The sequence below is a fragment of the Cnephaeus nilssonii genome, assembly GCF_951640355.1.
Source record: "Cnephaeus nilssonii genome assembly, chromosome: 2".
NCBI classification, from domain to species: Eukaryota; Metazoa; Chordata; class Mammalia; order Chiroptera; family Vespertilionidae; genus Cnephaeus; species Cnephaeus nilssonii.
This window is the reverse complement of record NC_137073.1, coordinates 111,606,322-111,620,493: the sequence shown is the minus strand read 5'-3', so window position 1 is coordinate 111,620,493 and position 14,172 is coordinate 111,606,322.

The window sequence follows — 14,172 nt, the reverse complement described above, 5'->3', positions numbered from 1 at the left end:
CGCAGGTCGACGCTCTAGCCACTGAGCCAAACCGGTTAGGGCAACTCTGTCATTTTTAGACAGTCTCTTATTCTGTAGAATAACTATTTTAGTTTGAATAATAGAAAAAGATAAAAACTTAACTGTCTGACCTTGCAAGCGAGCTATCTAACGCGTAATGGACTCATACTGATAATAATTCCCATATTCTTATGCCAAATGTTTGTTCTTCATGTATCCAAGATGACAAACTGTCTGTAACAACAACTCACACAGAGCCCTTTGTAAAACCTGCAGACACAGAAGCTCGAAAGGTATAAATACGGAAACTTCCTGTGTGACTTCGCTCAGAGATTTGGAAGAGACACCTCCCTCTGGGCTGCACACAATAAACGGCTTCTAATTAATTGGCTCATTAAGGCGTCTTGTATCTCACTCGCTGATTTATGATACAACACCCAACCTTCTCCAGGGGCTGGAGTTGCCTGGTGCCATTGAAAAGGACACAGGAAGGTACACAATGCCTATGAGCCGATATCCCTGGCTCATGAATGACCTCGAATCTCCTTTTGTCCAGTTTTGGAGGAAAACCCTCATAAGTCCTCTTAGGCTCAAATTCTTCCTTATAGCTCTGACCCAGCCTATTCTCAGTCCAGGATTATTTTATTCGGTTCCCTAAAATGTCTGGATTATCTTCCCATTTCCAAATCCTTTATACTCCTCTTTCTGACTGTCTGCGCAGTATTTCTCATTTGACCTTATTTGGTTAAACCACTACTTTTTCTGTTCTCTGTTTCATTAACCCTACGATTTGTTGCGCTCTGTGGAACTCATCTGTTTCTGTCTTTGATTTTAGTATTCTAGCACATTGTATATGCACCTACCTCCAGGTTCCCCACAGCTGAAAAAGGCAAATTACTGGTGGGTTGGATCACAGGCTCTGAAGTCCAGTGGATCATGCATGTTAGTGAGGATAGGTGGTGCGAGGTGCTATGACGCGTGAAGCTCAAATTACTGTGGCTTCACACAACAGAAGCTCATAGATTGTTCATATGAAGTTGTTTCAGGTGCACAGTGCCATGCAGGGAACGAGGCCCTGACTATCCAGTACCTCTTTACCGCCTAATCTCACTGGAGTGGTCTCTGCTGTGTGCAATTAAGAACTTGAAAAGTATAGCTAATCTCAGACTGAGCTGTAAGAAATTCACATTTGAATACAAAAGTAGCCTATAAAATGGCAGTTTCATATGAATCCATCTATTTTCACATACGTGGTTTTGAACAAAAGACTCTCTAAATCCATATACTCCAGCTGTATAATGGGGTACACTCCTTTTTTATTCAACAATAATTGGTCACCTAAACACTCCCTCCCTCGGGGGAGGTTATGAAGATTAATGAGAGAATGAATGCAAAGCACGTGGCATAGCATCCGACACATAGCAGGAGGCTCAAAAGGGTTAGATGTTTTTTTATTCAGTGCCTGGCACAGGGTCTCTGCATATACTAGCCGCTCTCTAATTATATTTTTAAAAATTGAGATATAATTTACATACCACAAGACTCACCCTTTTAAAGTACAATTCAGTGGTTTTCAGTGTGTTCACAAAGTTGTACAGCAATCATCATTAATTCCAGAATACTTTTTAAAAACGTGTGTTTTTTTGTTTGTTTTTAAATATATTTTTATTAATTTCAGAGAGGAAGGGAAGGGGAGAGAGAGAGAGAGAAACATCAGTGATGAGAGAGAATCATTGATCAACTGCCTCCTGCATGCCCCCCTAATGGGATATCGAGACCGAAACCCGGGCATGTGCCCTTGACTGGAATCGAACCGGGGACCCTTCAGTCTGCAGGTCAATGCTCTACCCACTGAGCCAAACCGGCTAGGGCCCCAGAACATTTTTATCATCCCCAAAAGAAACTTCATACCCAGTTAGCAGTCACTTTTAATTATCTTTTGAATGAATCATCTTTGTCTCAAAATGGCTGAGAGCAGCTGCCTTCCAGGACTCACCCAGTACTTAATGATTTTATTGGCATCTCCTGTAGAGTTAAAGGGACACTCCTTTTTAATCCAATCACAAATTGGTCACCTTCTTTAATGTGTATGTGTGTGTGTAATCACAGACATCCCCATTTAAACTCAGGAAATCAGATTTTCCCCCACCGGAATAATAAAAAGACATCAATAACAACTGTAATCAACAACAACAACTCGAAATACCCTCGCTGTGCATTTGAAAAGACACAGAAAACTCCTGTGATGCTGCGAGGCTGTGGGCTCTCCTCCCCACCTCCACCTCTGCGGGGAATTCATGAAGAGCCGGGTTTCCCCACTCCTCTCACGTGCAAGGACCTGCTTGCTCTGCCCAGGGGCAGTCACACAGAGAGGAAACTGAGCCAGTGTTTGGGAGGGTGCCTCGAAAGCTCCTCCACAGGATTCATCGTTGAGTGCAGAACGTGTTATAAATAGCTCTGTTACTCAAAGAAGGCCAAGTCACAGTGCAAGCCGCCCAGTTCCTCCTGGCTGAGGGGGCCTGCGCTCCCCAGCTGGCAGGTCGGACAGGCCGAGCGTTAGCCTGATTCTGTTGGGAGACACAGCTGTGGAGGCATATTATACATTTTGGCCTATTTGCATTCTTCAAGAAAGGTCATCCCGGAAAACAACCCGGTTTAGTATTTACATGACTCTACACGCTCGATGGCTTCAGAAGATGAGTCCTGTACTAGAACTTACTTGGAGACGGTTCATTGCTCCTGTTTTAAAACAGCCCGGTTCTCTTTTGCACCTGCCGTCGTTGGCTTGGGTCCTGCCTTCCAAGTGCGAGCTGTTGTCAGCTCAGAAGGAGCAAGAAATACTGTGCACGGCATTGACGTAAAAATAGTTCCATTAGCTACTGATGCCTGAGGATGAACAGATACGAGAAAGAGACCTTTAAATGTGGATGTGACCAATACACAGGCAAAACATTAAAAAAACAACAACCCACATTCAAAATAAAACCTACAGACTAGACAAAGAAACAAAAGTGAAAATAAAAACAGCCCACGGTGGGGTCCGCCCATTGGTTCTACAGTTGTCTGGAATCACACGGAGTGTTCAGTCTGGTCTCTGGTGGTGGAGACGTCTGAGGCCCAGACAGTCTAAAGAAGGGCCAGCTACTCATTCTGTGAGTGTCTCTTCACAAAGCAGGACGACCAGTCCCTCTTGAAAAATCACTGTTGAGATGCACTTCCTGGTTCCACCTCCTTCCTCCCTCAAACCACAAGGAATATAATCTTTCCCGCACGATTAGGGTTTTCTACTTGGATATAGCGGCAACTCTTCGATATTTTTTTTTATGAGAACTAAATGACCACTTTCCATGTAGAGTTGACACAAAGACATTTGTACTTTTGAATTAGGGCTCCTAATTTAGCTTTATAGGTAAGCTTTGGGTCAGAATACTAAATAATTATTAGACGTTGCATCAACCCCTGGCTGGTGTGGCCCAGTCGGTTGGAGCGTCACCCAGTGCACGGAAAGGTCACGGTTCAATTCCCTTTCAGGGCACATACCTAGGTTGTGGGTTCGATCCCCAGTTGCAGAGTGTATGGGAGGTAACTGACTGATGTATCTCTTTCACACTGATGTTTCTCTCAATAACCTAAGACATGTGAATTTGTATAAATGGACCAGTTTTATTAGAAAACTGTCTTGGAGAAGAACTGTTCAAACTCATAGAAGATATTTAAAAATCTAGATGTTTATTTTTAAAACTATTTATTGTTGAAAGTATTACATATGTCCCCTTTTTCCCCCATTGACCCCCTCCAGCCCATCCCACCACCCCCTCGCCCCGCCCCAGACCTTCACTACCCTATTGTCTGTGTCCATGGGTTCTGCATATAGGCATACAAGGTCTTTGGTTGATTTTTTCTCACCCACCCACCCTCCCCCGCCTTCCCTCTGATATTCCGCACTCTGTTCCATGCTCCCATGTCTCTGGATCCACTCTGTTCATCAGTTTATTTTGTTAATTAGATGCCACATGAGTGAGATCATGTGATACTTGTCTTTCCCTGACTTATTTCACTCAGCATGTTACTCTCCAGGTCCCTCCATGCTGTCTCAAAGGGTAAGCTTTCCTTCTTTTCTTGGAAAGTTTCCAGATCTTAGCTATTGTAAATTGAGCTGCTATGAACAGAGGGGTGCATACATTCTTTCTGATTGGTGTTTCGGGTTTCTTAGGATGTATTCCTAGAGGTGGGGTCATTGGGTCAAATGGCAGTTCCATATTTAATTTTTTGAGGAAACTCCATACTATTTTCCATAGTGGCTACACCAGTCTGCATTCCCACCAGCAATGTACTAGGGTTCCCTTTTCTCCACATCCTTGGCAGCACTTGTCATTTGTTGATTAAAAAATCTAGATCTTTAGATCAAAGAAATTAATAAACTGAGAATATATTTTAGCAGACTCTAATGGGGTAAGGTGTCCCTAGAACTTTTTTTAAAGGCATATTTTGAGCGACAGCTAAACTCAAGGACAAGCAGAAAAGAAAACCAGCAGGGTAGAAGTAAGGAGAATTATTGAAGAATTTGCTTACATTCTAACAAAGTTTTTTTTATTTTATGTATTTATTTCCCTAACAAAGTTTTTTAGAGAATAAATTGAAAAAAATCTGGGGAGAAATCATTGACTAACAATTTTTAAATAATTAAAAAATGTCTTTTGCATAAGGTGAGGAAAATTATTCATCCATGTTTCTCATAAAAAATAATTAAAATAGAGATGATGGTTTGGCTTATTCACTGCTATGTCCCTCTGAGTTTAGGTCCATGTTTTCCTTATTTAGTTCTATGTCTCAGTCTAACGTAGATGCAATTCCACATGACTTTCCAAATTCAGCATTGTCGTATTTGGGGACATAAAGTCCACAGTAACCTAGGTGCTACTGTGAAAGAACAAATCTATTTGATTTCTGCCATCTAGGCCTGATGATCTAGCAGAAGTCACTGAGGGACAAGAATGTCCACATAAAATGTTACTAAAAAGCAGACTTTTTAAGAAACAGAAATACCAGAGGCTCTACACCCGTCTTGGTCCGTTAATCATAGTTACATTTTTGAAACGAAAAGTAATAAGCGGATTGCTTTCGAACAACATGCATTTACTAAAGATACAGTGGTGTGAAAAGACCGCAGATCTGAATGAGATAAAGTTGGCAGGGCCATCTTGACCCAGAGCTGAGCTGCTGGTTTCTGGGTTGGTCCAGAGTCCAGTATCCTCCCTCCATAGCTCTCCTGAATCCAGTATTCTGAGGTATTGCCAGATTGGGTTGCCAACACAGCATCGCTCAGCGCTGTGGTCTCTGGTTAAGTGGCTTTGCAGGCTGTTGGGGGGTTGAGAACTTGTTTCAGCAGAGACCATGACAGTAATAGAGTATCTGTTTAGTCACTTTTCCTAATCTGTTGGCTGATGCAGCTCATGCTTGCTACTGGACACTCTCCCTAGGGGTGTGATGGTCAGCCAGCCAGGCAGATCCTGGTCTTAGGCCCCGGCTAAAGAGGAGACTCTTTGGGTTGAATTTTTATATTGGTTTCATTTGCGATCATAGGCCTAGCAACCTAAGATGCATGTTAAATGCTGAATACTCCAGAAAAGTTTGCCTAAGCAGTACGACCGATGAAGGGCTGTTCTCTATGGTAGTCTCCTTTGGATGCTATGTACTTGTTCAAACGGTGATACCACATTTATACTCACCATTTTAAAATAATTGTCACCAGGGCCGTAACCGGTTTGGCTCAGTGGATAGAGCATCGGCCTGCGGACTCAAGGGTCCCAGGTTCAATTCCGGTCAAGGGCATGTACCTTGGTTGTGGGCACATCCCCAGTAGGAGGTGTGCAGGAGGCAGCTGATGGATGTTTCTCTCTCATCGATGTTTCTAACTCTCTATCCCTCTCCCTTCCTCTCTGTAAAAAAATCAATAAAATATATTTAAAAAAATAAAATAAAATAAAATAATTGTCACCAGGGCCAATTAGTGATCCATATGAAGGTATTATTTTATGAATGTCTTAATTACTCATATTACTCATCAAGGATTTGAGAATTTCTTTTGGTCTTTACAAATAGAAATTGACCTCAAAAGCTAAAGGTTTCCTGTCACTAGGGACATACAAAGGCCATGCCTCAAGCTCTGACAACCGTTCTCAAAAGAGAGTTCTAAAAGTTAACTTCGACCAATGTCAGAGTCATTGCGATCATCACACACCTTCGAAGAAGATGACTTCTGAAGGGGAAAACGCTCATTTGGATGTAAATTATGGCATATTTACTAGAAACTAATTATACTATTTTATAGAACATTAAATAAGTCAGGTATAAATAGTATGATGATGAGTTATGCCATTCACCTAGTGAAGATGGAATATAGACTTTTGCCATTATAAGATGCATTCTTCTATAAAAGGTGAGATAGCACATCTGAGGAAAGTTGGATCTAAGAATAGCTCTACTACCAAGTTCAACAAAGTCACCCTGGGAAAAAAATGTTTAGCAGTTTGTGTTTAAATAGCTTTCTTAAATATATTCCTGTTCCTCGCTGCATATGACCTTACATATCATTCATGTTCGTTTGTAATTACTTGAGTGAGAAGGAGCATTACACGTTTGGAACTACAAGTCATTAACTTTTTAATGTTGTGCTATGAAGGTTGATTTCAGCAGATAAATACAGGGCCTATAGTAGCTTGTCTGGTAGAAGAACATTTTAGCAGGGAGCGCCTCGCCCTGCCCTTTTCGGAGCAAATACAGCCTTTAGTATCTTCTCTCCTCCCATTAGTATCAATTTATCTGCTTTGGTCCCCAGATGACCAGCACCACCCACAGCAGCTGACAGAGGAATTTTGCTCTTTCCTCTTGATCGCTGGTGACTTTTTGACCTGTGCTATGTCCCTTTACAGTCAGGCCTACATAACATCTGGAAAATATCTTGCTGGTCCCTTCCCTCTCTGTCTCTAGGCCTAATTCTCCAGACTGTAGGGTAGGAAAGGAGAAAGAAAACTACTCTTACCATCTTCTTCAAAGCCTATGAAACAAGACGTGTTTCCCCTTAGCCTTTGCTCATCCACTGTGTCCGAGGGTTGTAACTCATACCCTGTGAAGCTAGATGCTTCCTGGTCTCCTCTTAGGAGGAGGGTGTACCCGCCCCCCTTACATGTGTCCCCTCCCTTCCCAACTCCCTTTCGCTTGTCTCCCCTCTGCACGTATGATCCGAATGGCCCCACCCTAGGCGTCCCCAAGACACCTGGACACCCAGAGCCCACGCTCCTTCCACGGCCCAGGGGATGGCGGCGGCTAACGTTTCGTGCCGCAGGGCCTCGGGCCTTCCGCCTAAGTTCCCCAAACTTTCCGGAGGGGCTACGTTCTAGTTAATCCGAGCGGGGGCCTGCTTCCCTGCTGTAGCCTGGATGCTAAGCCAGGGGTTACCGACCTCCCTGTGTGCCCACCCCGCCCCTGGCACATGGCCCAGCTCCTTTCCCCTTATTTCTTGTTCCCTCCTCTTTGCCCCTCACAGGGCGGGCTCTTGTGCTACAGACCGAGGTGCAGGGGGAAGGTGGCCGTCTTGATTTTCTGCGATTGCGTTTCATGATCGCCCGAGCATCTAGCGGCAGAAACGCCATCCTAGCCAATTTCAGGTTGTGCTCTCTCCCCTTCCGTCTTTCTCCCCATCTAAGTTCTGGGCGGGCGTCGGGTGGGCTTATATGGTGTCAGAGCATCAAGGAGCGGGTGGCAGGATCCAGCCTCTTTGCCCAGGCTGGTCTGTGCTTCAGCGTTCATCTTGTTTGGTTCCTGTCCTGTGCACACGGGCATTGTTGAGATGTGCGTGTTCTGTCTACTCTGTTGAGATCATGGCTGGTGAGATGGCCTCCCTGACTGCAAGGCCTCCCCCATCTGCTGGTGGCCAGGGCCACGTCTGTGCGGCCCGCGAGAAAGGCTTTCTGCCGAGTCCTGCAGCCCCTGGGGAGCCCCGGGACTCAGCAAAGCTGCTGTAGGTCCCCCCTCCTCGATGTGCGGCGGACACCTCTACCCACACCCTGTGGGGCCTGCCCACCTGGAAAGCAAGGTGGGGCTTTGCTTTGTTCTCAGACCCCCGGTCTCCTTGGGGATCTTCTGCCAGGCCGGTCTGGGGACAGGGAGCAGAGCGAGGTCTCCAAGACCCTAAAGAGAAGATTCACCTCCTCTCTCTCTGACTCCCCCTTCCCCTGGTCTGGAGAATACCTGGAGGGTGGGGGGATGGGGCAGAAAGAACAGGATTTGACTAATGACAGATTCTTTTAAATCCTGAGACGTTAAAAGCCCAAAGCCAGGAATCTGACCCCCTGGCTCTGCTATAACCTCTCCTTGTGGAATGCTGTGGCTGAGAAGGTGGGGAGCGGGGGAAGGGTCAGGGCGAGAAGGCAGAGGTGCTGGGGACAGGGGCCGCATTGGGTCACATTCCAAAATACTATCCTGCTGCTTGAATACGTCTTTCTTTGACGTTTCAGGAGAAATGAGTAATGGAGGGTGTTCGCTGTGTAGTAGCATCGCAGGGAACTACTTCAAAGCCCCCTCAACCTCGCCCAGACTCCGGGGCTTTCTCACAAGCTGGCTAGGCCTCAGGCTTTGGTCTTTCCCAGGGACTGAGCCGTTTTCTCTTCTCCCTGTTCCCCAAACGCCTCCCTTTCAGGTCTACCTGCAGATATTCCAAATGCAGTTCATTTATTCACTAAAGCTTCTTCGAGGAACCATCCATTTCTTCCAGAGCAAGGCCTGGCGGCAGGTAGGTAGTCATTTACATCCAAAGAGTCCCTCTAGAAATTTCCCGTAAAAGGAGCAGTTCCCCACCTCATCCAGTACAAATGCTCATGAATGACACCTCCCTCCTATCAGGGGTGCTTGCGCGTGTGCATGTATGTTTGCCTTTCTGTGCTGGAAGCCGATCATTGTTTTAATAATAGAGAGCTGTGGACAGGGAATTTGGAGGGCTGGTCAACCTTAATTGCTCTAAAGCAGTGATGGCGAACCTCTGACACCCGTGTCAGTGCCATTTCTGATGACACGCGGCCGCTGAGGCGGCCGCATGCCAAGGATGAAACATTTATGTTATTTAAACTATAAACATCGCGAAATAATGTTTTTTCCTCAAAGGGACACACTACCCGAGTTATGCTCAGTTTTTTGGCGAACTTTGAAACACCGAGCTCAAAAGGTTGCCCATCACTGCTCTAAAGGGTCAGAGCTAATTACTAGATATTGGTAGTTGAAGCAGCCCCCACATGTTAGTCCTAAATTCACTGATTGGCTTTTATTGGCGTTTCCTGCGTAGGGCATATGGGTGTATCCTATGATTTTAATCTTAATAAAAGGGATGGAAAAGCCAGAGCGAGTAGTCGTCCTCCCACTAGAGTTGGACTACCACCTGGCCCCCATTTCCCAAATTAATGCTTTTCTAGTCTCTTTTCATTTGTGTGCGGCCTTCTCCAGAACCCGAACCCTGAACCGGAACCCTGAATCACGCGGGACGTGAAAGGGGTTCCCGCGTTTCTGTACTAGAAATGCATTTTATTTCAAGTGCGCGCGGTAAGGAGAGCCGGGCTGCCCAGCTGGTGCTGGCTGGGACAGAGAGCGGATCTATAATTAATTCATACACTGAAGCATCTCACACAGGAGCCCAACACTGGGCGGGCCGGAGTCCTGTGAGCAGCACCTGCTGTGTGAAGGGACATGAACATGTGTTCCCTCCCATCATTTAAAAGCAACGGTGGCCCTCTTTTGCTTCGAATAAAACTTTTCCTTCCTCTTTCATTCAAATGTAAAAATTTATTCTTATTTTTTGAATTGCATCTGCTGAAAAAAAAAGAAAATCACTTATGATCATGGGTTTGTGAATAGTTTCACCACCCAAGAAAACGGAGCCAGCTGCATTCACATGCAAAACACCGTCTCTCCCGGCTTCTAAAAATTCCTACTTCCTGAGCAGTGCACCCCGGAGGCCCAGAGCATCGAAACCCCACTGACCGCAGGCCCCGCCCAGTTCCTTCGGTGACACTGCGGCTGAAAGACACCTTTGTTCACGGGAGGAGGGTGCCAGGCCCAGGACTCCTTATCCAAGTGTGCGTAGTTTACCTCGAAGGATGAGCATGACTTTGACGGAGACCAGAATATGTCGCCCCACAATATGCCTCAAAATTGACATAAAAATTACTTTTGAGCGAAAGGCACTCAAAAACACACACCAAGCAGCCGGTATGAGAAGGACATCCTGACCCTCCCCTTTCCTTTCTAAAACCAGGAGATAAGACCCGCTGTATGGAAAATGCCTTTCCTATATAGGAAGGAAATTAGCATTCTTATCATCCAGACAGGAAGCTGGGACTGAGAGAATTCCACACAAATGGATCTTGTTCAAATAATTCTTATCCACCTTCAGTCTCCCTACTAATTGAGTCACTGTTCACAGATGCCTCTAGTTAGATGTCGTATGAAAGCATTTAGGTTCTGCCACTTCTCTGGTCTTCATTTCCTTATGAGGGCCCCTGGGTCACAGGAAACGTATATTAAGTAAATCTGTATGCTTTTCGGTCTGATGTCATTTACTAGTAATTCTGAGGCCCAGCGAAGACCCCACGAAGGTGGAGGAAAACGTCTTCTCCTACTGTTTCCTTAGGTGGGTGTGTGCCAGGGTGGAGGTGAGCAGCAGCTGTGTCAGTGTATATGTTCTTGACTACTTTAAAGAAAATTTTTTTATTGATTTCAGAGAGGAACATCAAAGATGAGAATCATTGATTGCTAGGCTGCCTCCTGCATGCCCCACACTGATGGGGATTGAGCCCACAATCCGGGCATGTGCCCTGACCAGGAATGGAACCGTGACCTCCTGGTTCATAGGTCAAAGGCTCAACCACTGAGCCACACCGGTTGGGCTTGGCTACCTTCATTTCATTATGATTTAGATTTAACAATTTTTAAAATATATTTTATTGATTTTTTATAGAGAGGAAGGGAGAGGGATAGAGAGTTAGAAACATCGATAAGATAGAAACATCGATCAGCTGCCTCCTTTACACCCCCCACTGGGGATGTGCCCGCAACTAAGGTACATGCCCTTGACTGGAATCGAACCTGGGACCCTTGAGTCCGCAGGCCGACGCTCTATCCACTGAGCCAAACCAGTTTCGGTGACTTAACAATTAAAAAAAAAAAAAGAAATTAATTTGTGTTTTTGTCTGCATTTAATCTTTTAAGAGTCAAATAGTGCTAGAAGGGGAAAGGGTCTGGGGAGGAATGCTTTCCCATTAGTGCTCAGATTTTGACTCAGTCTCCTGTATTCTATTGGCCACTGAACCCCTTCACACATACCATCCCTCCTCTAAATGCTCCAGATAAGGTACAATGCCCTTCCCCTCTGAGGGTCAGGTGGATGGAACCAAGGATCTAAGCCTATCTAATAAAAGGGTAATATGCAAATTAACCATCACTCCGCGACAAAATGGCGACGCCCATGGCCACAAGATGGCGGCGCCCAGTCCTCTTAGCCCCGAGCCCCAGCGGAGTCCCTAAGTCTGCCCAGCAGTGGCAGTCCAGGGTGTCTAGCTGGGAGGCGCCCACCCCACACACAGCAATTCCTGCCCAGTGGCGGCAGTCCGGGGTGTTTGGCTGGTCGCCTCTGAGCCACGCGTGATCGGGGGCGAAGCAGGCCACGAGGCTTTTGGCCAGTGTGTCAGGCCGGCAGCGACCCGCCCCCGAGCCGCGCGCGATCCGGGGTGAAGCGGGCCGCGGGGCTTTTGGCCAGGGTGTCAGGCCAGCAGCGCAGTGCACCCCCAATGCGCGATCTTCAGGCCAGGGAAGGCACCCACCTGGCTATCCGCAGCCAGGCTGAGATGGGGTGTCATCTGGCTGGGCTGAGGCGGCAGCCTTGGGCTGGGGTCTCAGCCTGGCCAGGGCCAGAACCCCTCCAGCGGTGGCAGCCTGGGGTCTCAACCATTGAGTCACACCAGCCAGGCAGATATGGAGGAATCTTAAATGTTTCTTTTTTTATAATATATATTTTATTGATTTTTTACAGAGAGGAAGGGAAAGGGATAGAGAGCTAGAAACATCTATGAGAAAGAAACATCGATCAACTGCCTCCTGCAAACTCCCGACTGGGTATGTGCCCCCAACCAAGGTACATGCCCTTGACCAGAATCGAACCTAGGACCCTTGAATCTGCAGGCCAGTGCTCCATCCACCGAGCCAAACAAGTTAGGACTGTCCAATATGCTAAAGAAAAAACCCTATCTAATAAAGAGGGAATATGCAAGGGAGGGCATTTGGGGGTGACCGGGGTGTCAGGGGAGGACAGTTAGGCATCAATTGGGCTGGCAGGGGAGTGGTTAGGGGGTGATCAGGCTGGCAGGCAGAGCGGTTAGGAGCAATCAGGAAGGCAAGCAGGCGAGTAGTTGGGAACCAGCAGTCCTAGATTGTGAAAGGGATGTCTGACTGCCAGTCAGACATCCCCCAAGGGGTCCCAGATTGGAGAGGGTGCAGGTTGGGCTGAAAGACACCCCTCCCCCCGCCCCATGCACGAATTTCGTGCACCGGGCCTCTAGTTGTTCCATAAAGGGAGATCCCATGTTCCCCCCTTTTCACCCCATTCCCTGCACCCTAACTTTCCATGGCATCTTAGGCCTGTAATTTGGCGCTTCGATAGCATTCCACTTTGACGTTGCTGCAGTCCCTTCCCCTCCCTCCACTTGCAGTCCTTCTTCATATTTTGGGGTCCTGCACTGTGTCTGTTCTCTGCGATGGCGGCCCTGAGAAGGCATTCTCAGAGCTCCTCCTCAGGGAGTGAGCCAGCCGGGCAGGCGGTCACCACGGAGCGCTGTGTCACCAACGCTGCTCTGCTGGGGTCCGCGCTGTGAGAACGCTCATCTGTCCGAATGCAGATCGGGGACGCGGAGACCGGAGACCGAGTATGGGGACAAGGAGACTTTTAATGCATTCCCGAGAGCGGTGTCTGTCCAATGGCACTAGTACGGCACACAGGAGTAGCAACCACCGCCTTTTTACCAGTCCCTCCTCCCGTTCCGCACTGGCTGAGTACTATGGGTCACCTGTTTCCTCGGAGGTAGCCTAGGCCTTATGGTCTCCCATCGGGCCATTGAAAACACTGGGCTGAGGCCTTTCCTGGTTGCCTCCACTTCCCCCTGTCTAGTTGAGGCAGGCACCTGGGGGTTTCCGCCGTGATGCTGGCTCACGTCCATAGTTCTTTGTTCTTATATCCTCTGCCCTCCCCCCCTACACTGTTTGCCCGGGCAAATTCAGTAACTGTTTCCATGAAAAGTTGACTATGCTCACGGTTTGGCTCAGTGGATAGACTCTATCCACTGAGAGTTAGAAACATCGATGAATTAGAAACAAGACTCTATCCGATGGTCTTAGGCTCTACAGAAGCGGTTCTCAACCTGTGGGTCATGACCCACAGGTTGAGAACCACTAGCAGGGTCGCCTAAGACCATCGGAAAACACAGATATTTACATTACGATTCATTAACAGTAGCAAAATTACAGTTATGAAGTAGCAACGAAAATAATTTTATGGTTGGGGGTCACCACAACATGAGGAACTGTATTAAAGGGTCGCGGCATTAGAAAGGTTGAGAACCACTGGGATAGAGCGTTGGCCTGCGACTGAAGGGTCCCAGGTTCGATTCCGGTCAGGGGCATGTACCTTGGTTGCGGGCACGTCCCCAGTAGGGAGTGTGCAGGAGGCAGCTGATCGATGTTTCTTTCTCATCAATGTTTCTAACTCTCTATCCCTCTCCCTTCCTCTCTGTAAAAAGTCAATAAAATATATTTAAAAAAAAAAAGTTGCCTCTGCTGGAGATGGACCACAGAGACCTATTTCCTACAATGGCCTCCTCTCTCTCCTGAGCAGGGCCTCCTCTCCAGCTGCACATCCAGGCCTAGGAGTTTGTTTTTGGTGGACACCACTCCACAGCTGTGCCATAATCAGCGGCAAAGAAGGAAGGCTGGCTCTCTCCGCTCCGCATTCAGTGCAGGCGAGTGGTCTCCAAGCAGATTGCTTGCACCCGGGGGGTTTAAGTTTAGAACGGATCTTTCCTTATTACTCCTCGTGCTCCCTCTGTGGGACCAGGCATGTGCACAGAGAGCTCCACT